Genomic DNA, 25,481 nt, shown 5'->3' with positions numbered 1-25,481 from the left:
TTTGTGACAACCAGCGAACAGCTGCGGGATATGTGAGTGACTCCCTCGGCTGTTCATGACATATTGGTGGCAGCGGTGGGCTCTCTAGAGCATTAGTGATCTGGTTTGAGCAATCATCCCTTTCACTAAAAACTTGCAAAAGTTTTGAGGATCGAACTCAGTGTTTAAATATACCTGGAACAGTACTGTACATGTAGCAGTTACCCCCTCCCTTCTCTCTTGCTTTTCTATCCTATCTTTTATTTGGCAAGTGACTGCTAAAATGGCAGATGCTTATAAGAAGCATGAGAAAGCTGTGCTGTTCCAAATGTGTGAGGAGCGAGGCCTCGATGGGTCCAACAAGACCAAAGAGATGCTAATCTGTGCCTTGGTGGAGGATGATCTCAAAGACCAGCACGATGTGGCCCAAGAGCATGGGACCAGCAAAGCACCAGGAGACCTTGACACAGGCCTAGTTCCAGGACAGTCCGCAGAACTGTCTGATTCCGGGGGCTCTGGCAGCAACCCCAGCTCCCGGAGTGGAATGGACTCTTACTTGCCGATGATTCTGCAGCAGCTGGGAGAATGTGACCCTCAAACGCGGCTACATTTTGTGCTAAAAGGACGCCAAGCAGAGTGTGAGTTTGCTGAGCGCCAGGCCCAGGCTGAGAGAGCTGAGCACCAGGCCCAGGCTGAGAGAGCCGAGCGAGAGGCTGAGAGAGCCGAGCGAGAGCGCCAAGCCCAGAGAGACCATGAGTTGAAGGTCCTCCGAGCCCAGCAGCAGACATCTTCCTCACTGAATGGTGAGTCCAATAATGCCAGCAGCTTTAAGCCCCGACCGGAGCACTTTCCTATGATGGAAAAGGACGGGGACTTGGACACCTTTCTGAGGGGATTTGAAAAGACTTGCTTGCAGTACCAGTTGCCCTCAGCACAATGGGCACAATACTTAACCCCAGGGCTGCGAGGCAAGGCCCTGGACGCGTTTGCCAGTCTCCCTCAAGAGCAGAGTGGAGACTATGGGGCCATAAAGCAGGCCCTAATACGGAAGTATCAGCTGACTCCAGAGGTGTACCGAAAAAAATTCCGGACCCTCCAGCACGGACCTCATGACAGCTACAGCGATTTGGAGGGTGGGCTCCAGACCACCTTTGACCAGTGGATCCAAGGACTGTCCGTTACAACCTTTGAGGGGCTAAGGGACCTCATGGTGAAGGACCAACTCCTACATGTCTGTCCTGTAGAGGTTCGACAGTTTGTTATGGACCGAGAGCCCAAGGAGGCCTCAGAAGCAGCCCAGATTGCCGACACCTATGAGGCCAACCGTGCATCGGGGGTGGGTAAGCCATCCACCGCCAGCTGGAAAGGGGGTAAGATGACAACTACGACCACCCCTGCCCCTACCAGCTGACCTCCCGTAGGTCCTGTGTCATCCACCAGTGCACGACCCACCTCTGACACTCGCAGGTGTTTTTCCTGCAACCAGCCTGGACACCTCAGCTCCACTTGCCCAGAGAGGCAGAAGAGGAACCCCACAACCAAGGCCCAAGGGCCTACTGCAACTGTCCTTTTGGTGGGGGAGGCGGGTGGTAGGGCCTGCGAAAACCTACACTCAGTCACCATGGGCGGAACCCCCACTGTGGGGTTCAAGGACACTGGGGCCGACCGAACACTGGTCCGCCCCGAACTGGTGCCTCCTGAAAACTTTATCCGGGAAAACTCCTGACTGTCACTGTGGCTGGGGGTGTTCGCCAATCCTTCCCAATGGCCCGGGTTTCCCTCAACTGGGGTGCTGGGAGAGGGTGGAGGGAAGTGGGGGTGTCCGAACATCTACCAACCAATACTTTTATTGGGGAATGATCTGGGGCGATTGGTTGCACAATTTCTCCCTGATGATCCTCCCGAATCCAATAAGTCATGTGATACAAATGTTGTTGATAAGTCATGTGATGCAAATGTTGTTAAATCATGTGATGCAAATGTTAAGTCATGTGACCCGAATGCGGATACCCAGAACGTGATTACAAATGTTGTGCATGGTAATAAAGTGGAGGTTTGTACAGGGGAACTCAGCCATGCCACGCTGCAGGGTGACGTGGCTGAGGACGACCCCAAGGTAGTAAGTGTCTGTGCTGACAGAGATGGAGGCAGACATGAGAACCACAAGGAAAGTGGTCAAATGCAGCTGACCAGTGTCACAGCGGACAGTGACACAGCCGGTGGCACTATTCCTTAGGTACTACGGGATAAGGAGCAAGTAGCACCCAGAGCCGGTCAGGCTGATGGGGAAGAGTTATCCCCCGGGGAGACAGCCTTCATCGGTGCTGTCACCCGCAGTCAGAGTGCCCAGTACGCAATTGAAACCTTGCCTTCTGACACCTCTTCACCCAGAGGGATAACAAAACTGGTTACGGACCCAGAGCAAGTCCCAGAGGGTCCCGGTGACGTTGGAACCTTAACGTCACTTTTGGCTGCCTCTAGCCAAGAGTTCCAGGTGGCTCTACGAACCGATGCTAGTCTAGAGACATTAAGGGACCTCGCAGAGAAGCCCTCCTCCGAGACCGATAAGGAGAGGGTATTCTGGGACCAGGGGAGGTTGTACCGGGAGACTATTCCCTGTAACCCCCAAAAAGAGTGGCTGAAGGAAAGACAGCTGGTGGTGCGTCACCGCTTTAGGAGTGAGTTGCTGCGGATTGCCCATGAGATCCCACTTGCCGGACACTTGAGGGTCAGCAAAACCAAGGCCCGGCTGTCTCACCACTTCTATTGGCCCAAAATGGGGACATATGTTGCCAATTACTACCGCTCCTGTATCACATGTCAAAGAGTGGTAAAGTCAGGACCTGCTCCCAAAGCTCCCCTGATCTCCTTGCCGGTGATAGAGGAGCCTTTCCAGAGGGTTGCTGTGGACATCGTCGGGCCTCTGGCCGTCCCCAGCAGCTCTGGAAAACGGTTCATCCTTACTGTGGCAGACTTTGCTACCCGGTATCCGGAGGCAGTGGCTCTGTACTCAGTTAGGGCCGATAAGGTGGCAGATGCCCTCCTGGCCATATTCTCTCGGGTAGGATTTCCCAGGGAGATGCTTACCGACCAGGGGACTCAGTTCACGTCTCGTCTAATGGATACTCTCTGTAAGAAAATGTAGGTGCAGAATCTGGTATCAAGCGCTTATCACCCACAGACCAATGGTTTGTGTGAGCGATTTAATGGTACCCTTAAGCAGATGCTTAAGATGCTGGTTGATACAATAGAAAAAGGCCTGGCTCAACTGGAGGGGGGGAAAGAAAAATTTAGGTGCTCGGAAAAATATAAGTCCAGTAGATGCAAAGAATCCGGCACACAAATAAAGATGATTCCAGAGATAATTTTTTGTCTGAAAATATTTTTATTATTCTATTCTTGTGGGGATATCAAGAAAAGACATGCGAAACAAGTCCAACGTATCGACCAAAACCTTCGGTCTTTTTCAAGGACTCAAGGGGTTGTAGTATAGCGCGTATCACGTAGAATGATCACTCACATATATCTAATACTCATCACTCTTATAGAGCCTTACTACCCTCACATAAATGGTAGGATGACAATCGTCCTCTTATCTAACTTTTTGAACGATGGTCATCTGACCATCCGAGATGGGAGAAAATAGCGTCTCCAACGTCTCTTATAAAAAATGGGATTGTGGGCAAAATCAGCACCTGGCATTGAATAAATCCATAGGTTTGAACACCTGTGACTTATGGTCTGTGAAGGGGAATGTCTATTTCTGAGGCAAAAAGCCTAAGGTAGGTACAATAAGGCACCCAGAGGGTGAAACTATTGGAATGTGGTCCTGAGTATGGTCATGGGGCCTTGTGCCTGTTCCTCGTGGTCGCAGTGTCTAGAGGTGCCTGGAAGTCAGTTCAAACAAGTTAGATAAGAGAACGTTTGTCATCCTACCATTTATGTGAGGGTAGTAAGGCTCTATAAGAGTGATGAGTATTAGATATATGTGAGTGATCATTCTACGCGATACGCGCTATACTACAACCCCTTGAGTCCTTGAAAAAGACCGAAGGTTTTGGTCGATACACTGGACTTGTTTCGCATGTCTTTTTTTGATATCCCCACAAGAATAGAATAATAAAAATATTTTCAGACGAAAAATTATCTCTGGAATCATCTTTATTTGTGTGCCGGATTCTTTGCATCTATAAGATGCTGGTTGAGTCACATGGACGTGACTGGGAGAGGTATTTCTCACACCTGTTGTTTGCTTACACGGAGGTACCACAGGCCTCAACGGGGTTTTCCCCCTTCGAGCTCCTGTATGGCAGACGAGTCTAAGGGTCTCTTGGTCTGGTAAGGGAATCCTGGCAAGAGGAACTGAACTCCCCATAAGTGTTCGTTGTGGAGTATGTCATTCGGCTCCGTGACAAAATGCAGTCAATGATCCAGCTGGTGCATGAGAATATGGTGAAAGCCCAGGCCAGCCAGAAGCGATGGTACGACCAACACGCTCGAGAACGGGTGTACGAAGTGGGTCAGAAGGTGTGGGTCCTAGTCCCAATCACCCAGAACAAGCTTCAGGCGGCCTGGGAGGGTCCATACCTTGTGCATCAGCGCCTCAATGACGTAAACTACGTGGTTACCATCGACCATGCCAGGAAGAGGCAAAAGGTCTTCCATGTCAACATGATGAAAGCTCATCATGATAGGGAAGCCTTCGCCCTTCCTGTTTGTAGACTTCCCGAGGAAAGCGAAAGTGAAGTCTTGGTGGACTTACTCGCCTCGGCCCGGGATGGAGGGTCTATCGAGGAGGCAGCATTCAACCCACAGCTATCCATGGACCAACGGTCCCAGCTGCGGGAGCTATTCTGGTCCTACCTGATGACCTTCACGAATGTCCCAGGGAAAACATCCCTAGCCACCCACCAGGTGGACACAGGGAGTCATTCCCCAGTCCGTCAACCCCCATATCGTGTCTCCGTAGAGGTACAAAAGGACATAAAAAGGGAGATCGATGAAATGCTAGTCCTGGGGGTGATCCAGAGGTCCAAAAGTGCATGGGCCTCGCCTGTAGTTTTGGTTCCAAAAAAGGACCGGACGACCCGGTTTTGTGTGGACTACAGGAGGCTAAATGCAATCACAGCACCCGATGCGTACCCAATGCCACGCATCGATGAGCTACTGGATTGCTTAGCCGGGGCCCGGTACCTGACAATCATGGACCTGAGTCTAGGGTACTGGCAGATTCCTATGTCCAAGGAAGCACAAGAAAGGTCCGCCTTCATCACCCCATTCGAGCTGTACGAATCCCTCGTCATGCCCTTTGGCATGAGAAATGCTCCTGCCACTTTCCAGCGATTGGTCGACCAGCTGCTTGAGGGACTAGGAGGGTTTGCAGTCGCTTACCTGGATGACATTGCCATCTTTAGTCCCACTTGGGAGGAACACCTGGGGCACCTGGAGCAGTTGCTCAGGCGGATCCAAAGCACTGGTCTGACTATAAAGCCAGGGAAGTGTCAGATTGGCATGACGGAGGTACAGTACCTCGGACACCGAGTGGGTGGCGGGACCCTGAAACCAGAGCCAAGGAAGGTTGATGCCATCACCTCCTGGCCTACCCTCAAGTCAAAGAAGCAGGTGATGTCCTTCTTGGGTACAGCAGGGTACTATAGGAAGTTCATTTCTAACTATAGTGCTCTTGCTAAGCCGTTGATGGACCTCACCAAAAAGAAGCTACCGCAAGTAGTCACCTGGACAGATGACTGTGAATGGTCCGTCAGAGCACTGAAACTGTCCTCGCCCATTTCCCCAATCCTACAAGCCCCAGACTTCACCCGACGATTCATAGTCCAGACAGATGCCAGTGAATTGGCCTGGGTGCAGTACTCAGCAAGGTAAATGGGGAGGGAGAAGAGCATCCGGTGGTGTTTCTCAGCTGCAAGCTCTAATCCCGGGAAGTGTCCTACGCCACTGTGGAGAAGGAGTGCCTCACTATAGTGTGGGACCTGTGGAAACTGCAGCCCTACCTATATGGACGCAACTTCACCATAGTAACAGACCACAACCCTCTCAGCTGGCTACACCGGGTGGCCGGCGACAATGGTAAGCTACTGCGGTGGAGCTTGGCACTACAGCAGTATGATTTTACCATTCAACACAGGAAGGGTGTTGAGCATGGCAACGCTGACGGGCTGTCCCGGCAGGGGGATGCCAGTGAGGTAGGCTTAGGAAACGATTGGCAAATCAATCTCCAATGCTACCTCAAAAAGGGGGAGGTGTCATGTAAAACTGTTGAAGAGTCTTCACCCCCCTCCTTTCCACCATCAGCCACAGATTGTCATGACGATTATCTGATCGGCCTGAAAGCTTAGTATTTACGACTTGGGTGATGGGTGAACTGCAGAAAGAAAAATGCAGAGAAAGACAATCCTTTGTTCTGTTGGAGGGAAAACTGCCAAAGCAGTTTTTAAAAGCTACGTTAATGCTAGAAAAATGAAAAACATATTGCCAGAATCCCTGTGTCGTGCTGAGCCCAGCGCACCGTCTCGCTTGACGGGTAGATCGCCAGTATGACGACAAACTAGTATTGGCCAGTAAAATCGTGCTAGAGGCGCAGTGTTTGGTGTCTATGTAAAGGTAAAATCGAGATATAAAATATGACGCTAATATCTTTCACCTGAGTGTCCCAGGAGCAAAGATATGAAAAAAAACTAGAATTAAGAAGCTTTGTTACCATCTCAGCACAGCCCACAAGAGACTGTAAAATGATGTCACAGAGAAAGGGGGGTTAGCTAAGGCATAAGAGAGACTGGCTCCTTTCTGGGGGGGTCAGTCAGTTGGAGGGCATCAGAGAGGGTGATGCTGGCTGTCTCTTAACATCTTCTTCTCTTGGAGTCCCTCCCTCCGTAACTTCAGACGTCGCTTCTATGGCACAAGTTTAGTAAGTTTCATGTTTATGCTTTTTATTTTTATGTAACTGTCTATACTGTAATTTGTATTGTTCCCTTTTGTAAATTCTTGTATATTTTTTAAACACTGCCTATTTTCGGATTAAATATATAAAATTTAATAGTTTCTTTCCTCATGCTTTATATACGAATCCAAAAAAAACCCCGAAAGGGCCTTATGCTATCTGAAACGGGTCCCCAGCTATCCTGAAAAAGCTGGGTGGTGGCAGCGTAATTGTTATTGCATAGAATTATTGGAGTGCTATCATTGAGGGTACCAAGGTATATTTATATTCCATTAGCGGGAATCGGAGATATATACATTTACCCTTGCTGTGAGACCTCCAATATTTCGCATTATCAGCTCAGCGGCCTCATCTTATGCTTTGTCCTGCAGTACCAAAAGTGGCCTGCAGACAAGGGGGGCGCTAGAGAGTAGTCGTGTTTGTGACAACCAGCGAACAGCTGCGGGATATCTGAGTGACTCCCTCGGCTGTTCATGACAAATTGGTGGCAGCGGTGGGCTCTCTAGAGCATTAGTGATCTGGTTTGAGCAATCATCCCTTTCACTAAAAACTTGCAAAAGTTTTGAGGATCGAAGTCAGTGTTTAAATATACCTGGAGCAATACTGTACATGTAGCAGTTACCCCCTCCCTTCTCTCTTGTTTTTCTATCCTATCTTTTATTTGGCAAGTGACTGCTAAAATGGCAGCTGCTTATAAGAAGCATGAGAAAGCTGTGCTGTTCCAAATGTGTGAGGAGCGAGGCCTCGATGGGTCCAACAAGACCAAAGAGATGCTAATCTGTGCCTTGGTGGAGGATGATCTCAAAGACCAGCACGATGTGGCCCAAGAGCATGGGACCAGCAAAGCACCATGAGACCTTGACACAGGCCTAGTTCCAGGACAGTCTGCAGAACTGTCTGATTCCGGGGGCTCTGGCAGCAACTCCAGCTCCCGGAGTGGAATGGACTCTTACTTGCCGATGATTCTGCAGCAGCTGGGAGAATGTGACCCTCAAACGCGGCTACATTTTGTGCTAAAAGGACGCCAAGCAGAGTGTGAGTTTGCTGAGCGCCAGGCCCAGGCTGAGAGAGCTGAGCACCAGGCCCAGGCTGAGAGAGCCGAGCGAGAGGCTGAGAGAGCTGAGCGAGAGCGCCAAGCCCAGAGAGACCATGAGTTGAAGGTCCTCCGAGCCCAGCAGCAGACATCTTCCTCACTGAATGGTGAGTCCAATAATGCCAGCAGCTTTAAGCCCCGACCGGAGCACTTTCTTATGATGGAAAAGGTCGGGGACTTGGACACCTTTCTGAGGGGATTTGAAAAGACTTGCTTGCAGTACCAGTTGCCCTCAGCACAATGGGCACAATACTTAACCCCAGGGCTGCGAGGCAAGGCCCTGGACGCGTTTGCCAGTCTCCCTCAAGAGCAGAGTGGAGACTATGGGGCCATAAAGCAGGCCCTAATACGGAAGTATCAGATGACTCCAGAGGTGTACCGAAAAAAATTCCGGACCCTCCAGCACGGACCTCATGACAGCTACAGCGATTTGGAGGGTGGGCTCCAGACCACCTTTGACCAGTGGATCCAAGGACTGTCCGTTACAACCTTTGAAGGGCTAAGGGACCTCATGGTGAAGGACCAACTCCTACATGTCTGTCCTGTAGAGGTTCGACAGTTTGTAATGGACCGAGAGCCCAAGGAGGCCTCAGAAGCAGCCCAGATTGCCGACACCTATGAGGCCAACCGTGCATCGGGGGTGGGTAAGCCATCCACCGCCAGCTGGAAAGGGGGTAAGATGACAACTACGACCACCCCTGCCCCTACCAGCTGACCTCCCGTAGGTCCTGTGTCATCCACCAGTGCACGGCCCACCTCTGACACTCGCAGGTGTTTTTCCTGCAACCAGCCTGGACACCTCAGCTCCACTTGCCCAGAGAGGCAGAAGAGGAACCCCACAACCAAGGCCCAAGGGCCTACTGCAACTGTCCTTTTGGTGGGGGAGGCGGGTGGTAGGGCCTGCGAAAACCTACACTCAGTCACCGTGGGCGGAACCCCCACTGTGGGGTTCAAGGACACTGGGGCCGACCGAACACTGGTCCGCCCCGAACTGGTGCCTCCTGAAAACTTTATCCCGGGAAAACTCCTGACTGTCACTGTGGCTGGGGGTGTTCGCCAATCCTTCCCAATGGCCCGGGTTTCCCTCGACTGGGGTGCTGGGAGAGGGTGGAGGGAAGTGGGGGTGTCCGAACATCTACCAACCAATACTTTTATTGGGGACTGATCTGGGGCGATTGGTTCCACAATTTCTCCCTGATGATCCTCCCGAATCCAATAAGTCATGTGATACAAATGTTGTTGATAAGTCATGTGATGCAAATGTTGTTAAATCATGTGATGCAAATGTTAAGTCATGTGACCCGAATGCGGATACCCAGAACGTGATTACAAATGTGGTGCATGGTAATAAAGTGGAGGTTTGTACAGGGGAACTCAGCCATGTCACGCTGCAGGGTGACGTGGCTGAGGACGACCCCAAGGTAGTAAGTGTCTGTGCTGACAGAGATGGAGGCAGACATGAGAACCACAAGGAAAGTGGTCAAATGCAGCTGACCAGTGTCACAGCGGACAGTGACACAGCCGGTGGCACTATTCCTTAGGTACTACGGGATAAGGAGCAAGTAGCACCCAGAGCCGGTCAGGCTGATGGGGAAGAGTTATCCCCCGGGGAGACAGCCTTCATCGGTGCTGTCACCCGCAGTCAGAGTGCCCAGAACGCAATTGAAACCTTGCCTTCTGACACCTCTTCACCCAGAGGGATAACAGAACTGGTTACGGACCCAGAGCAAGTCCCAGAGGGTCCCGGTGACGTTGGAATCTTAACGTCACTTTTGGCTGCCTCTAGCTAAGAGTTCCAGGTGGCTCTACAAACCGATGCTAGTCTGGAGACATTAAGGGACCTCACAGAGAAGCCCTCCTCCGAGTCCGATAAGGAGAGGGTATTCTGGGACCAGGGGAGGTTGTACCGGGAGACTATTCCCTGTAACCCCCAAAAAAGAGTGGCTGAAGGAAAGACAGCTGGTGGTGCGTCACCGCTTTAGGAGTGAGTTGCTGCGGATTGCCCATGAGATCCCACTCGCCGGACACTTGAGGGTCAGCAAAACCAAGGCCCGGCTGTCTCACCCCTTCTATTGGCCCAAAATGGGGACATATGTTGCCAATTACTGCCGCTCCTGTATCACATGTCAAAGAGTGGTAAAGTCAGGACCTGCTCCCAAAGCTCCCCTGATCTCCTTGCCGGTGATAGAGGAGCCTTTCCAGAGGGTCGCTGTGGACATCGTCGGGCCTCTGGCCGTCCCCAGCAGCTCTGGAAAACGTTTCATCCTTACTGTGGTAGACTTTGCTACCCAGTATCCGGAGGCAGTGGCTCTGTACTCAGTTAGGGCCGATAAGGTGGCAGATGCCCTCCTGGCCATATTCTCCCGGGTAGGATTTCCCAGGGAGATGCTTACCGACCAGGGGACTCAGTTCATGTCTCGTCTAATGGAGGCTCTCTGTAAGAAAATGTAGGTGCAGCATCTGGTATCAAGCGCTTATCACCCACAGACCAATGGTTTGTGTGAGCGATTTAATGGTACCCTTAAGCAGATGCTTAAGATGCTGGTTGATACAATAGAAAAGGCCTGGCTCAACTGGAGGGGGGGAAAGAAAAATTTAGGTGCTCGGAAAAATATAAGTCCAGTAGATGCAAAGAATCCGGCACACAAATAAAGATGATTCCAGAGATAATTTTTTGTCTGAAAATATTTTTATTATTCTATTCTTGTGGGGATATCAAAAAAAGACATGCGAAACAAGTCGAACGTATCGACCAAAACCTTCGGTCTTTTTCAAGGACTCAAGGGGTTGTAGTATAGCGCGTATCGCGTAGAATGATCACTCACATATATCTAATACTCATCACTCTTATAGAGCCTTACTACCCTCACATAAATGGTAGGATGACAATCGTCCTCTTATCTAACTTGTTTGAACGATGGTCATCTGACCATCCGAGATCGGAGAAAATAGCGTCTCCAACGTCTCTTATAAAAAATGGGATTGTGGGCAAAATCAGCACCTAACATTGAATAAATCCATAGGTTTGAACACCTGTGACTTATGGTCTGTGAAGGGGAATGTCTATTTCTGAGGCAAAAAGCCTAAGGTAGGTACAATAAGGCACCCAGAGGGTGAAACTATTGGAATGTGGTCCTGAGTATGGTCATGGGGCCTTGTGCCTGTTCCTCGTGGTCGCAGTGTCTAGAGGTGCCTGGAAGTCAGTTCAAACAAGTTAGATAAGAGGACATTTGTCATCCTACCATTTATGTGAGGGTAGTAAGGCTCTATAAGAGTGATGAGTATTAGATATATGTGAGTGATCATTCTACGCGATACGCGCTATGCTACAACCCCTTGAGTCCTTGAAAAAGACCGAAGGTTTTGGTCGATACGTTGGACTTGTTTCGCATGTCTTTTTTTGATATCCCCACAAGAATAGAATAATAAAAATATTTTCAGACGAAAAATTATCTCTGGAATCATCTTTATTTGTGTGCCGGATTCTTTGCATCTATAAGATGCTGGTTGAGTCACATGGACGCGACTGGGAGAGGTATCTCTCACACCTGTTGTTTGCTTACAGGGAGGTACCACAGGCCTCAACGGGGTTTTCCCCCTTCGAGCTCCTGTATGGCAAACGAGTCTGAGGGCCTCTTGGTCTGGTAAGGGAATCCTGAGAAGAGGAACTGAACTCCCCATAAGTGTTCGTTGTGGAGTATATCATTCGGCTCCGTGACAAAATGCAGTCAATGATGCAGCTGGTGCATGAGAATATGGTGAAAGCCCAGGCCAGCCAGAAGCGATGGTACGACCAACACGCTCGAGAGCGGGTGTACGAAGTGGGTCAGAAGGTGTGGGTCCTAGTCCCAATCATCCAGAACAAGCTTCAGGCGGCCTGGGAGGGTCCATACCTTGTGCATCAGCGCCTCAATGACGTAAACTACGTGGTTACCATCGACCATGCCAGGGAGAGGCAAAAGGTGTTCCATGTCAACATGTTGAAAGCTCATCATGATAGGGAAGCCTTCGCCCTTCCTATTTGTAGACTTCCCGAGGAAAGCGAAAGTGAAGTCTTGGTGGACTTACTCGCCTCGGCCCGGGATGGAGGGTCTATCGAGGAGGCGGCATTCAACCCACAGCTATCCATGGACCAACGGTCCCAGCTGCGGGAGCTATTCTGGTCCTACCTGATGACCTTCACGAATGTCCCAGGGAAAACATACCTAGCCACCCACCAGGTGGACACAGGGAGTCATTCCCCAGTCCGTCAACCCCCATATCGTGTCTCCGTAGAGGTACAAAAGGACATAAAAAGGGAGATCGATGAAATGCTAGTCCTGGGGGTGATCCAGAGGTCCAAAAGTGCATGGGCCTCGCCTGTAGTTTTGGTTCCAAAAAAGGACCGGACGACCCGGTTTTGTGTGGACTACAGGAGGCTAAATGCAATCACAACACCCGATGCGTACCCAATGCCACGCATTGATGAGCTACTGGATTGCTTAGCCGGGAACCGGGACCTGACAATCATGGACCTGAGTCGAGGGTACTGGCAGATTCCTATGTCCAAGGAAGCACAAGAAAGGTCCGCCTTCATCACCCCATTCGGGCTGTATGAATCCCTCGTCATGCCCTTTGGCATGAGAAATGCTCCTGCCACTTTCCAGCGATAGGTCGACCAGCTGCTTGAGGGACTAGGAGGGTTTGCAGTCGCTTACCTGGATGACATTGCCATCTTTAGTCCCACTTAGGAGGAACACCTCGGGTACCTGGAGCAGTTGCTCAGGCAGATCCAAAGCACTGGTCTGACTATAAAGCCAGGGAAGTGTCAGATTGGCATGACGGAGGTACAGTACCTCGGACACCGAGTGGGTGGTGGGACCCTGAAACCAGAGCCAGGGAAGGTTGATGTCATCACCTCCTGGCCTACCCTCAAGTCAAAGAAGCAGGTGATGTCCTTCTTGGGTACAGCAGGGTACTATAGGAAGTTCATTTCTAACTATAGTGCTCTTGCTAAGCCGTTGATGGACCTCACCAAAAAGAAGCTACCGCAAGTAGTCACCTGGACAGATGACTGTGAATGGTCCGTCAGAGCACTGAAACTCTCCTCGCCAATTCCCCAATCCTACAAGCCCCAGACTTCACCCGACGATTCATAGTTCAGACAGATGCCAGTGAATTGGCCTGGGTGCAGTACTCAGCAAGGTAAATGGGGAGGGAGAAGAGCATCCGGTGGTGTTTCTCAGCTGCAAGCTCTAATCCCGGGAAGTGTCCTATGCCACTGTGGAGAAGGAGTGCCTCGCTATAGTGTGGGCCCTGTGGAAACTGCAGCCCTACCTATATGGACGCAACTTCACCATAGTAACAGACCACAACCCTCTCAGCTGGCTACACCGGGTGGCCGGCGACAATGGTAAGCTACTGCGGTAGAGCTTGGCACTAAAGCAGTATGATTTTACCATTCAACACAGGAAGGGTGTTGAGCATGGCAACGCTGACGGGCTGTCCCGGCAGGGGGATGCCAGAGAGGTAGGCTTAGGAGACGATTGGCAAATCAATCTCCCATGCTACCTCAGAAAGGGGGAGGTGTCATGTAAAACTGTTGAAGAGTCTTCACCCCCCTCCTTTCCACCATCAGCCACAGATTGTCATGCCGATTATCTGATCGGCCTGAAAGCTTAGTATTTACGACTTGGGTGATGGGTGAACTGCAGAAAGAAAAATGTAGAGAAAGACAATCCTTTGTTCTGTTGGAGGGAAAACTGCCAAAGCAGATTTTAAAAGCTACGTTAATGCTAGAAAAATGAAAAACATATTGCCAGAATCCCTGTGTCGTGCTGAGCCCAGCGCACCGTCTCGCTTGACGGGGAGATCGCCAGTATGACGACAAACTAGTATTGGCCAGTAAAATCGTGCTAGAGGCGCAGTGTTTGGTGTCTATGTAAAGGTAAAATCGAGATATAAAATATGACGCTAATATCTTTCACCTGAGTGTCCCAGGAGCAAAGATATGAAAAAAAACTAGAATTAAGAAGCTTTGTTACCATCTCAGCACAGCCCACAAGAGACTGTAAAATGATGTCACAGAGAAAGGGGGGTTAGCTAAGGCATAAGAGAGACTGGCTCCTTTCTGGGGGGTCAGTCAGTTGGAGGGCATCAGAGAGGGTGATGCTGGCTGTCTCTTAACATCTTCTTCTCTTGGAGTCCCTCCCTCCGTAACTTCAGACGTCGCTTCTATGGCACAAGTTTAGTAAGTTTCATGTTTATGCTTTTTATTTTTATGTAACTGTCTATACTGTAATTTGTATTGTTCCCTTTTGTAAATTCTTGTATATTTTTTAAACACTGCCTATTTTCGGATTAAATATATAAAATGTAATAGTTTCTTTCCTCATGCTTTATATACAAATCCAAAAAAAACCCCGAAGGGCCTAATGCTATCTGAAACGGGTCCCCAGCTATCCTGAAAAAGCTGGGTGGTGGCAGCGTAATTGTTATTGCATAGAATTATTGGAGTGCTATCATTGAGGGTACCAAGGTATATATATATTCCATTAGCGGGAATCGGAGATATATACATTTACCCTTGCTGTGAGACCTCCAATATTTGGCATTATCAGCTCAGCGGCCTCATCTTATGCTTTGTCCTGCAGTACCAAAAGTGGCCTGCAGACAAGGGGGGCGCTAGAGAGTAGTCGTGTTTGTGACAACCAGCGAACAGCTGCGGGATATCTGAGTGACTGCCTCGGCTGTTCATGACATTCATTACATAGTATTCATTTATCTATGAGGTGCTGGGGCAGAATACTGACAGCCAATGAGTGTGCAGAGGGCAGGCAGAGGGCGGGGCTGGACACAGAGGCCAGGCGGTGCCAGCTCTGACTGTGAAGTTTGGCACAGGAACATGTCATATTTGGGTGAGCTTAAGGTAAACAAAGAGCTGCAAAGAATAAAGGGATAATTCAAGAGAAACAAAAGTTAGAAAACAAAAAAAATAATGTAGGGATGTTTTATATGACAATACAGCAAAGATTAACTTAGAACATTTTTTGGAGTTTATGTTGGACAACTCCTTTAATCACCCATTCAAATGAGTGGTGAAAAAACGCAAGTGAAAAGCGTAATTTATGCAGTGTTTTTTCCTGCCAGTGCTCCAGTATTTGCAGCCAAAAAATCTGCTACAAATACTCAGCTTGTGCACATACATAAGAAAGCAAGTGCATACATGTGTATTTTAGACAAATAGAAAAGAAAAAAGGATCCAGCTTCCGGAAATATCTACTTACATAATCACCAGTTCTGTCTGTTCCCCTATTTCGTGATGCAGTGCGGCATTGTCCGTTGCGCAGACGCAGTTCGAACGATGCTCCATCTTCTGGGTCCTCACTGCACGCACGCACGCATACACACATATACACACCAAGCACATGCACACTCATAGCGCACATGCACACAACACAGCCACACACACTGCTGTATACTTACCTGTCCGGGGCCACCGCCGATTCTGCTGTCAGCCCTTTACTGCAGTTGAATGCTTTGTGGAGCCATAAAGCATTCAACTGCAGTAAAGCCATGACATCAACCTGCAGCGGCCGCTCCGTACACCACACGCACGCTATCACGGAGGAGTCTGTCTGCTGCAGCTGGAGGCTCCGCGGGCACGGCGGACAGGTGAGACATGGCATAATGGGGGACAGAAGGGAACCAACAGGAGCACATTACTAAACAATGTGCTCATTGCTGTGTGTATGTATGCATGTATGCAGTAGAGCTGTGTATGTATGTATGCAGCAGAGTTGTGTGTGTGTGTCTGTATGTATGCAGCAGAGTTGTGTGTGTCTGTATTTATGCAGTAGAGCTGTGTGTCTGTATGTATGCAGCAGAGCTGTGTGTCTGTCTGTATGTATGCAGCAGAGATGTGTCTGTATGTATGCAGCAGAGCTGTGTGTGTCTGTATGTATGCAGTAGAGCTTTGTGTCTGTATGTATGCAGTAGAGCTGTGTGTGTCTGTATGTATATATGCAGTAGAGCTGTGTGTGTCTGTATGTATGTATGCAGTAGAGCTGTGTGTCTGTATGTATGTATGCAGTAGAGCTGTGTGTGTCTGTATGTATGTATGCATTAGAGCTGTGTGTGTCTGTATGTATGTATGCAGTAGAGCTGTGTGTGTATGTATGTATGCAGTAGAGCTGTGTATGTATGTATGCAGCAGAGTTGTGTGTGTGTGTCTGTATGTATGCAGCAGTTGTGTGTGTCTGTCTGTATGTAGTAGAGCTGTGTGTGTCTGTATGTATACAGTAGAGCTGTGTGTGTCTGTATGTATGCAGCAGAGCTGTGTGTCTGTATGTATGCAGCAGAGATGTGTCTATGTATGCAGCAGAGCTGTGTGTGTGTCTGTATGCAGTAGAGCTTTGTGTCTGTATGTATGCAGTAGAGCTGTGTGCGTCTGTATGTAGCAGAGCTGTGTGTGTCTGAATGTATGCAGTAGAGCTGTGTGTGTCTGTATGTATGCAGCAGAGATGTGTGCGTGTCTGTCTGTGTGTATGTATTAGAGCTGTGTGTGTCTGTATGTATGCAGCACAGCTGTGTGTCTATGTATGCAGCAGAGCTGTGTGTGTGTATAATAGGCCTACATATGTGTGTAAAAAGGTGAAAGTCTAGGACTAATAGCAGCAGTCTACAATTAGATCTTTGATTGTAGTTCCATGAAAAATAAATATTCTAATGGCTTTCCGGATTATCGACGACCAACGGAGGGGGGGGGGGGAATTTGACGACCGCCCCAGGCGGCAAAAGCAGTAACTACGCCACTGAGACCCCCCCACCAGATCTGTATGCCCCCCACCAGATCTCAATGCCCCCAGCCCCCCCACCAGATCTGTATGCCCCCCACCAGATCTGCATGCCCCCACCCCCACTCACCACTGCTCTTCTCAGCACCACTAAGCATAGACAAATGTTTTTTTCACCGCACTCTCGATGCAATAGCATCGGGCCTATTTCTAGTATTTCAATAAAATCCACTTCTTTAATAAATTTGTTAAAAACAATACAAACTTGTAATTCTCACATGAAGAAGACAGAAGTCACAACCAGCATACATGTGTGTTCTCCTATCTCTTTATCCTCGATTACTTTGTGGAGAGGGAGCGGCATTTTTTTGCCCATTGCCCCATTTTCTCTAACACATTAATGAGACTGTTTCAATTTTTCTCCTTTGTGAGTTGTGATTGAATGGGATGAACATGGTGACACTTTGATACAAAGGAACAAGTCAACTATATTGAAATCTAGGAGCTCTGAAAGAAAGAGGTCACTCTCTGATGCACTTATTTGCTGAGGATTCTAGCTCAGAATGACCCAGATTTGCAGACAATGTTTACAGGCAGCGTTGACTGCTATCTCTGTGCCATAAGCTTAAAGGGAACATACATACATTTAGACAAATCTCTCAGTCAAGGCCATCTGGGAGGACAGAAGCCGCCATCAGTCAGTGCTGGGGCATGGTTACAGCCACCCACTATAAACTGAACGGTATCTGAAACCGCGCTAGTGCCACCCCTATGACTGAAAGCGTTATACTGCAATATATAAAGTTAATTTCCTCCCAGCAGCGGGGCTCTTGGTGCGGGCGCTGGGCAGGTTAAGAATATTCTTAGCTCCATATAAATTAATTATCACTTACAGTGCTGATGTGAAGCCCCTCCAGTGCAGTGTCGGTGCATTACCTTCAGGGACTCCACTCAGCTGGATCTTGTCACAGGTAGGAGATCTTCTATTTAGGATTGTCGTGACGCCACTCTCAGAATTGCGGTCAGTGGGGACCGCCACTGCAGATTAAGGGATGCCTGGGGCTGATGGTGGATGCAGTCAGTTGTAGTAGCCTCCTGAGAGTGAGGCAAGCCCCAGGGCCCTGTGTAGGTGTGTAGAACCACAAGGCGCAGAATAACTCCACACAAGCAGAATGTCTTTCAGGGGTTTTACTCACAGTTGATGGCAGGGTGAGTAATCCGGGCGTAGCTGGGATGAACCAGGCTGGAATCAGGTATCCTTCAGGCTGACTGATGAGGGTGGCTACCGACTCGCCTTCCTTAGCCCTTCTGTGGTTTGTGGTAACCCCGACTTTTAGTCCCTATGGGGGTCACCCAGGGAAGTAGCTGCTCCCCTCTTTTGTTTGCCGTTTGCTTGTCGCCTGGACCAGATCACTCCAGCTGCTTGCCTCCTGTGAACTATGGGCCCTAACTGTGGCTACGTGGCTGCGGCTTTTGTGGTGTTGTGGCGTGGGCTTTAAGGGCCCCACACCGGCAGGTTTAGCAAGGAAAGGTGGATCTATCCCCGCATCGGGATCTGCCGCCCGTTTGGGCCTGGTACTCCCTGACAGTCTCCTTACTTTCCACTACACTGCTCTCTCTCCAGCTGTGTGTGGTGTTCGGGCAGCACTACCAGGTGACCGTTCTCCCCCGTCGGTAGTCACTGCGCGGACGCTGTTAGACTGCAACAGCTCCAGGGTCTGCTTCTGCTCTTCCTGGACTGCTGCACTAAACTGGCTCACTCGTGGGACCTGCACTGCTGCTCCTGTCTGAGCTCCACTTCCATGCTCCTCACTCCTCCACACTCTGCTTCAGACTGTTTACTCCTCCTTCTCTTTTCCCCTTGTGCCTGCCTACGCCACCTAGCAACCAGGCTCTCTACCACACCCCTTGAGTGGAGATGGAGGCTTCGCCCCCTCCACTCCTCAAGTGGAGGTGAAGGCTTTGCCCCCTCCTGGAATCCCCAGGGGTCCTCTCAAAGGTACATGTGTGAGACCTGATCACTATGCGCCTGTGTAGTCACACCTCGGTCAGCCTTCTGGATTACCTGTATTGTACTGTCCCCAGCATGGGTGCAGTACTCAGTGGTGCCTGACCAGGTCAGGGGCGCCACATTCCCCCTTAGTTATCACCAGCACGTCCTCGGGCTGCAAGACAACATTTTAAAATGCATAAAACAGTAAAACATGGTAAAACATTTAAAACCACCAGGTACCATACATCACCACCCTCCACCCACAAGTCCGTTAACCCACCCAAACCCTTTCAGGAGGCAGGTCACCGGTCCTTTTGGTAACCAGATCTGGGCCATCTACTTCCCCAGACCTTTCCTCCAATCTGCCTCTCCCGTTGGCCGCGCCTTCAGCCACTTTTGGCAGGATGTAGAGGCGGCTTTCATGGGCTGGTGGTTTCAGGGTATACCTGGCCTGGTGGATCCGCGCCTTCAGCCTCTTCTGGCAGGATGTAGAGGCGGCCTCCACAGTTGGTGCTGACCAGGTACCCTCTTTGTGGTGGAGAGCCAGGCCCCATAAACAGGCATGCTCTCTGGTTGCAGGTAAGCCAAGGCCCCATAACGGACGTGCTCCCTGGTTGCAGGCGAGCCAGGCCCCTAAACAGGCTGGCCCTGGTGGTGGTACCCTCTTGTGTAACTATTTACACTGCGAGAGTTTGTGGCTATAGCCAGTTCATAGCCTTAAGGTTCATTTCTCACATTAGTTTATGTGGGCACATGCTTAAACTTATAAACGTTGCAAAAACTTCAAACTGGTCAAAACAGTAACTTGTTGTACTTCTGACTTTACTTTACATAGATTCCTCCTCACCAGGGCTTGGGCCTGTAGGGCTGCGGCACCTGTTGCTTTCTCCATCTCTATCTTTTCCTTCTTCTTCTGTATCTGTTTCTTTTTCTGTATCTGTTTCTTTTTCTTTTGAGACAGCAGGTTCACTGTAGGGATTTCTGGAACATGGTGTAACATCCAATGCATACCATCCTCTTTCTCCTTGGTGCATGGTGAATTCCACTGAATCTCCTGTTCTTAGGTTCCTTCCTGGATGTCCTCTGGGCAAATGGGCTCTAACGTCTCTTCTGTTAACAAAGATGCCTTCCTTCATACCAGGAGCTACTATGAAGCCATATCCTGATTTCAAGCTGAAGTCCTCTTCTACACCACGACAAAGTGGACCTCTAACCTGGGATTTGGCTCTTCTTAAAGACCGTTTCTCTTCCAAGTCTCTGGCCATGACTTCGTCTTTATTCTCTGGAGACTGCGGTGCAGGGGAAAACTTGGTTCTACTGCGGCGCCGTGTTTTGCGGGCTTGATTCTGCTGGGTGGCTGCTTCACTGCTGGCAGGCTCCCAGGTGAGGTTGCGGTACAAATCTTCCTCTTCATCCCAGCGAGAATATGGCAACATCTCTGGCTCTGGGCATGGATCCACTGCTGATGGCTCCGGGGTCAGCTCCTCAGCTTCCTGGCCTCCTCTCCCCCTTAGTTCTTCTGAGCACTCCTTTGGTGGCAGCGCTGGGGATGAGTGTTCATCAGCTGGCCCGGGCGGTGAACTTTTTGGCGTGGACATCTCTGGAGTCTTCTGAGGGGTATGTGGGGGGAGCAGATACCGGTCCACCATCTCCTTTGGGAACTGGGCCTCTAGGTCAGCCTTCAGCTTCTGGTATTCGGGGTCCTCCCCCAGCGTAGACTTCCTAGCAGGGACCTCCTTGGACTGGGGAGCGGTGTCTGCTCTGGCCTTGCAGGCCGGGGTAAACAAAGGTACATTCTTGTCTTGGCGGGCCGCGCCCTGTATGGCGGCGGCCTGGTCTTGGCGGGCCGCGCCCTGCATGGCGGCGGCCTGGTCTTGGCGGGCCGCGCCTGACATGGCGGCGGCCTGGATCAGCGTCGCTGTCGCGGCTGGAGCCTTAGCGGGCATCGCTACTGTGGCCGGTTCTTGGCGGGCCGGGCAGGGCATCGCTGCGGCGGCCTGGATTGGCGTCGCAGCCGCGATGGGATCTGTGCAGGCTGGGCTGGGCGTCGCTGCAGCGACCGGAGCTTGGCGGGCCGCACCTGGCGTGGCTGCGGCCTGGTTCAGCACCTCGCCTGCGGCGTGGATGAGCGTCGCTGCTGCGGTGGGGTCTTGGCGGGCCGGGCCTAGCAAGGCGGCGGCCTGGGTCAGCGTCACACCCGCGGCATGGATGAGGGTCGCGGTGGCAGCCGGAGCTTTACGGGCCGGGCAAGGCATCGCTGCGGCGGCCTGGGCTTGGCGGGCCGCACCTGGCGTGGCTGCGGCCTGGTTCAGCGTCGCCGCGGCGGGCGCCTCTTCGGGGACTACGGGCGTGGCAGCAGGGGTCGGGGCACTCGTGCTGGCAGGGGCAACACTGGACTCACCCATCGGTAGCAGCATCGGGGTCTGAGTCGTCGCCGCTCGGTCTGGCACTCGTCGCGTGGCCCTCTCCTCGTAGGCCTGTACCGCCGTAGCCATCCCCAGGAGCTCCTTGCGTCCCTCGCTGAGCTGCCGTAGAACCCTGGTTTCTAGTTGGTTGCAGCACTGAGCAAGCTCTCGGGCCCACCAGGCAGCGGAGCCTGGCTCGGGGTCTCTGCATCCAGACGCCATTTCCTCTAACAGCAGGCTTCTGGCTCCCTTTCTGTCCCGACGTCTCTGAACGCCTCCGCTCCCTTCACTGGCGAGGTCAGGACTCTGCAGGGGATCTCTGGGTAGCCACACCTCTTCGTGGGTGGTAACTTCTCCCAGCGCGAGCTGCTGTTGTTTTTCAGCGCGCTTTTCATGGTGGCAATATGGCGGCGCTTCCAATTTTCCAAGCGGACCGCCCAGGCACATGGTCACCTGTCTGAACAGGTCTAGTCCTTATCCTGTTCGTGACGCCAGATGTGAAGCCCCTCCAGTGCAGTGTCGGTGCATTACCTTCAGGGACTCCACTCAGCTGCATCTTGTCACAGGTAGGAGATCTTCTATTTAGGATTGTCGTGACGCCACTCTCAGAATTGCGGTCAGTGGGGACCGCCACTGCAGATTAAGGGATGCCTGGGGCTGATGGTGGATGCAGTCAGTTGTAGTAGCCTCCTGAGAGTGAGGCAAGCCCCAGGGCCCTGTGTAGGTGTGTAGAACCACAAGGCGCAGAATAACTCCACACAAGCAGAATGTCTTTCAGGGGTTTTACTCACAGTTGATGGCAGGGTGAGTAACCCGGGCGTAGCTGGGATGAACCAGGCTGGAATCAGGTATCCTTCAGGCTGACTGATGAGGGTGGCTACCGACTCGCCTTCCTTAGCCCTTCTGTGGTTTGTGGTAACCCCGACTTTTAGTCCCTATGGGGGTCACCCAGGGAAGTAGCTGCTCCCCTCTTTTGTTTGCCGTTTGCTTGTCGCCTGGACCAGATCACTCCAGCTGCTTGCCTCCTGTGAACTATGGGCCCTAACTGTGGCTACGTGGCTGCGGCTTTTGTGGTGTTGTGGCGTGGGCTTTAAGGGCCCCACACCGGCAGGTTTAGCAAGGAAAGGTGGATCTATCCCCGCATCGGGATCTGCCGCCCGTTTGGGCCTGGTACTCCCTGACAGTCTCCTTACTTTCCACTACACTGCTCTCTCTCCAGCTGTGTGTGGTGTTCGGGCAGCACTACCAAGTGACCGTTCTCCCCCGTCGGTAGTCACTGCGCGGACGCTGTTAGACTGCAACAGCTCCAGGGTCTGCTTCTGCTCTTCCTGGACTGCTGCACTAAACTGGCTCACTCGTGGGACCTGCACTGCTGCTCCTGTCTGAGCTCCACTTCCATGCTCCTCACTCCTCCACACTCTGCTTCAGACTGTTTACTCCTCCTTCTCTTTTCCCCTTGTGCCTGCCTACGCCACCTAGCAACCAGGCTCTCTACCACACCCCTTGAGTGGAGATGGAGGCTTCGCCCCCTCCACTCCTCAAGTGGAGGTGAAGGCTTTGCCCCCTCCTGGGATCCCCAGGGGTCCTCTCAAAGGTACATGTGTGAGACCTGATCACTATGCGCCTGTGTAGTCACACCTCGGTCAGCCTTCTGGATTACCTGTATTGTACTGTCCCCAGCATGGGTGCAGTACTCAGTGGTGCCTGACCAGGTCAGGGGCGCCACACTATCTTAAGCTTGTTAATTAATTTTGCATTAATTGTTTGCACAAAGATAAATAAAGAGATGGGTGAAAACTAATCTGAGAGCTGAAAGGGAAGCATCAAAGTACATTTTTTTTATTTCTTTAGTGCCAACATATTCTGCAGCACTTTATAACTGAGTGGTTGCATGTACAGATAAAAAAGGTAAGTCAGAGAAACACATAATTCAGCAAATACCAATAGGAGAGCCCTACTTGCAAACTTACAATCTATGAGGAAATAGGTGTCTCGAGTATCTCCTGTCCTTATGAGAGTTGTGACAGATTTGGGGTCCGAGTCCCACATTGCCTTGGGAAACTCTGGGTTTTACAGGGAACCAATCACTAGGATTTTCGTATATAACCTAAAGCCAGTGCTATACTGGCACTATCAGGCTGATTCTCTACATACCTTTAGGTGTCAGCTCAGATGTATAGGTTTTGAAAGTTTATAAAATTAGCTGCCTGTTGAGTGACAGCAGCTGAGGAGCAGATAATATCTGGGGGGAGAAATTCATAGTTATCCCCTTCCTCTGTTGGAATTAGCATAACTATTATACAATCGACCTAGCAGGACCTGTGAGGTCATACCCATGTGACCAAAAGGGATGGGGCCTCAGCCAACAAATCTGCATACTAGGTCACATGGGTGTGACCTCACCACAGGTGATAGGTTGATTGTATAATACATATGCTAATTCTAACAGAAGGAGGGGATAACTTTGAATTCCCCACCAGATATTATCTGCTCCTCAGTTGCAGTCACTCATCAAGCAGCTAATTTTATAAACTTTACTTTCTTGGATTTCAAAATTTATACATCTGACCTGACCACTACAGGTATGTATAGAATCAGCCTGATAGTGCCAGTATAGCAAATTGGGATTCTGATCTGGCTTATATATCCTGAGTCATATTGCAATGGATTGTTGAAAATCCACTTGTGACTTTTAGGATCGCTACTTCCAATAGGTGGCGCTGTGCTAGAGTTTGTCTCCTTTACTGGAGAGACAATTTGAATATTTCCCAGAGGGGCATTGCAGCTATAAGTCCCCTTACCTGGCAGCCAGACTGGCTTGCAAAGTCTCCTTAAGGAGAATAGTGTTCCCCCGTGGTTCTAACAGCAGGACATTTGTGTGACACATGCTGGTAAAAACACATCACTTAAAATTAAAGAATTTTTATACTTGCCTGTCTCCAGCGCTGCTGTTGCTTTCGGGCCAGCTCATTATGCTCACTGGATATTCACTGCACACCCGGAAACAGCAGTGCCAGAGACAGGTAAGCATACCAGCTCATGCTGTTCCTGTGCTATCTGGATGTCACATGAATAGCACAGAGACAGCACACAAAACACAGACACACACACGGACAAACATACATAACTTCACAACGGACAGTGCAAAACGTTTGTGTTTTGCACAGACATGTGAAGGAGGCCTTAGTCTTATCTAAGGTGTAGCTGGTTTATGACCACTCCCTTTCTCTTTAAATAGTCACATGTCCCATCACATGATGGCAGTTATACAAATCATTCTGAACTGATCAAAGAGGAAGCCTCTGGAAGTTACTGAGGTCATGTCGCTTGCAGCTCAGGTGCTTGGCTGAAGTTTTTGAGTTTATCCTTTTTGTCTACAGTACCGACCAAAAATTTGGACACACCTTCTCATTCAAAGAGTTTTCTTTATTTTCATGACTCTGAAAATTGTAGATTCACATTGAAGGCATCAAAACTATGAATTAACACATGTTGAATGAAATGCTTAACAAAAACGTGTGAAACAACTCAAAATATGTCTTAAATTCTAGGTTCTTCAAAGTAGCCACCTTTTGCTTTGATTACTGCTTTGCACACTCTTGGCATTCTCTTGATGAGCTTCAAGAGGTAGTCACCGGAAATGGTTTTCACTTCACATCTGTGCCCTGTCAGGTTTAATAAGTGGGATTTCTTGCCTTATAAATGGGTTTGGGACCATCAGTTGTGTTGTGCAGAAGTCTGGTGGATACACAGCTGATAGTCCTACTGAATAGACTTAGAATTTGTATTATGGCAAGAAAAAAGCAGCTACAGTAAGTAAAGAAAAACAAGTGGCCATCGTTACTTTAAGAAATGAAGGTCAGTCAGTCCGAAAAATTGGGAAAACTTTGAAAGTGTCCCAAAGTGCAGTGGCAAAAACCATCAAACGCTGCAGAGAAACTGGCTCACATGAGGCCCACCCCAGGAAAGGAAGACCAAGAGTCACCTCTGATACTGAGGATAAGTTTATCCGAGTTACCAGCCTCAGAAATCGCAGATTAACAGCAGCTCAGATTAGAGACCAGGTCAATGCCACACAGAGTTCTAGCAGCAGACACATCTCTAGAACAACGGTTAAGAGGAGACTTGGTGCAGCAGGCCTTCATGGTAAAATAGCTGCTATGAAATCACTGCTAAGAACAGGCAACAAGCAGAAGAGACTTGTTTGGGCTAAACAACACAAGGAATGGATATTAGACCAGTGGAAATCTGTGCTTTGGTCTGATGAGTCCAAATTTGA

The 25,481-nt window shown here is 50.1% G+C and overlaps 1 protein-coding gene and 1 pseudogene across 1 annotated transcript in view; both read left to right on the top strand.

The window, feature by feature from the left end:
- LOC142291957 (tubulin alpha-1B chain) overlaps nucleotides 1–25,481 on the top strand; it is a 114,786-nt gene that overhangs the window by 24,453 nt on the left and 64,852 nt on the right. The window lies entirely within an intron of this gene.
- LOC142292422 (uncharacterized) lies at nucleotides 8,191–24,518 on the top strand (annotated as a pseudogene).

The sequence above is a fragment of the Anomaloglossus baeobatrachus genome, chromosome 2 (assembly GCF_048569485.1).
Source record: "Anomaloglossus baeobatrachus isolate aAnoBae1 chromosome 2, aAnoBae1.hap1, whole genome shotgun sequence".
In the NCBI taxonomy this organism is placed as follows: domain Eukaryota; kingdom Metazoa; phylum Chordata; class Amphibia; order Anura; family Aromobatidae; genus Anomaloglossus; species Anomaloglossus baeobatrachus.
The sequence above is the reverse complement of the archived record's forward strand: the minus strand, read 5'-3'. Positions and strand labels throughout refer to the sequence as shown.